Source organism: Bidens hawaiensis, unplaced genomic scaffold, assembly GCF_021521415.1.
Source record: "Bidens hawaiensis isolate Kalapana, Puna unplaced genomic scaffold, B.hawaiensis_p1.1 tig00004269_1, whole genome shotgun sequence".
Lineage (NCBI taxonomy): Eukaryota > Viridiplantae > Streptophyta > Magnoliopsida > Asterales > Asteraceae > Bidens > Bidens hawaiensis.
In genome coordinates, this window is record NW_027491256.1 from 1276913 (window position 1) to 1279510 (window position 2598).

Below are 2598 nucleotides of genomic sequence, written 5' to 3' on the forward strand. Positions count from 1 at the left end.
AGTGGTGCTCGCGCCCCGGGACATGGTGTGGAGGGGCGCGAGAGGGGGCGCGAGTGGTTTTTTATTTTTATTTTTTTATAAATGTATTAAAAAAACGTATTATTAAAAAAACTCATAAATTATTTAAAAAAACACACATTAATTAAAAAAACACATTAATATCTAAAAAAAAATTAAAGTACTAAAAAAAACATTATTCTTATTCTTCAGCTTGGTCTTCTTCGATCAACCTCTTCCGGATACGTTCCTTTTGTTTTTCCATCAGCATTTGGTCGACCGGATTTAGGTTACTGAAGTCTCTTGTAAGGAATTCCAAATCTCTCATTCTTTTTTTTTCCTTTTTGTCATTAGAGACCACCTCCATGGTTTTGTTGAATTTATTGAGGGATTCAACAAGATCGTTGATGTTTACGGCTTCCCCCTCAGCCGGTTTTTTGCCCCTGGCGTCCCTTCCCAATGGCCGCCTTCTCGGCGGTGAAGATGTTTCCTCCCCCGCAACGTTTAGGTCGAATCCAACCCGGCAATCCGACCCGGCGGAAGTGCTGTACGCTCCAGACGAACTAGTTTTAGTCCGTTTCGGCCCTACTTCCGTATCAACGTCCGGCGCCACCAGCTCAACCCACTTAGAACACCTTCTCAACCTCTCCCACACCTTTACATCGTCCCACGTCTTCACCGTCCCATACCTCCGCAGGCACTCCTGCCTCCACTCTTCGACAGTGAAATTATAAACCGCCAAATCGTCACTGCCACTTGGTCTCATACGACCGGCGTTCCTGTTGAACAGATTAGTAAACAAGTCGACAAATTTTCTGATTTCGGTCCACCGACCCGAAATCATATCGGCGTTCCGCTCTGTACTCCCAACGAGCGAATAGAACGTCTCCCTAACCTTTGTCCAAAAGACCTTGCTCTTTTGGTAGTACGCTGCAAAATGCATAAATAAATTTGTAAGTCATTTAACTTTTTTATTAAAAATCATTTTTAAAAACGTTAAAACAATTACCGCAACGCCGATCCTCAGAAGTGACTATCCAAGCCCGACACAGGGCTTCCTTCTCATCCGATGACCACGGAGTGATTTTCCGTTTCGTCCTTCCGGTCGAAGCCGAACCCGACCCGTCCTTTGCAATTTGTTTTTTCCGGTGGACGCGTCTTCTTTGTCCCGCAGCTTCACCTTCTGGTTCTTGTGTCTCCGGAACTACAAAGTTAGGAGACGGTTGTATGTTGGATGGTTGAAAGCCGGATGGTTGTTGCGACCCCGAATAAAACATCGCTTGGTCCGGTGCCGACCATAAATCCTCGTAACTGTAATCTGAATCTAGGTTTGGGTACCAATTTCCAGCCATGTTTTTAAAAAAAGGTTTGGAAGATGGGGTGATTTTGGGTTTTGGGTGTGGTATGTGATATTGGTATGTGATATTGGTATGTGATATTGGTGTTGGTTTGGGTTTGATATAGGTTGAATAGAGAGAAAAATCGGGTTTGATTTTGGTTTGATATTGGTTGCAATGTATGTTATTATATAGAGTAAAAAATTTGTTTTTTTTTAATAAAAAACGAGCCCAACGGCTCTTTTCACGCATTCCCAGACCTCCTTCACGCTCCCCCAGCCGCTACCCCCACCCGCGTCTGCCTCTTTTTCCGCGCTCGCGCCCCTTTCGCGCCCCTCTCGCGCCTCGGTGGTGTGGTCCTCGCGCCCCGGGGCGCGAGCGTCTCGCCTCTTGCGCCCTTTCTCGCGCTCCGCACCCCTCAGCCTAAGTTACAAAAATTCGTTATAAAAGTAGACTTGATATCCTCTTCTAGAAAAGTACAAACCGTCAAACCGAGCCACATGGGAGCGACCGGTTACAAAATCTATAGCTAGATAGCATGTCTAACCAAACACGACCCCTACTTTTATAAAAGAGTAAATTACACACAATGGTCTTTAAAGAAAGTATATCGAGTGGTTCTCAGAACCCATAGATGGGCCCATCCACATAAACCAAACCCAACTCAAATGTTCTTCATCAACGTGTTTTCTACGAATTCAAATTCGGGGTTTCACTAGTATTAAAAACATGAGCTTAACTAGCTGCTTCTTTGCAACCCAAAGATGGGCCTTCACAACATGTTTGTCCCAATCTTTAACCATATATTTCGGTTAGGTTCAATTTTAAACCAATATATGCCCATGATTTTAAACCAATAATAATAACATTACACCATACAGATAGTTTTATCCTTGTAACACCCCAAATTTTATTAATTTAATCATGTTATAAACTAAAATGTGTAAGAAAACATAACCACAAAATAAAAGTACTGTTTGACGGGTTAATAAGGTTAAGCTTTTACTTAAACCTTATTGAAACTATGGCGCGCACACATCTTTAATTAATGAAATTAAAAGTTGTATGTTACGTATTTGTGTGTGTTTCCATAGAAAGAAAGGAAAAATATTTAGCTCGAAAGTGATAGAATACTCTTCATCTAATCTTTCATGTTAATTAGGTATGTTTGTTTAAAATAATTTTGAGTATCACCTTTTAGTCGTTGTCAGTTTCAATTAACAGAATGGTCGGTGACAGCGTCACCTTTTTTGACAATCCACGA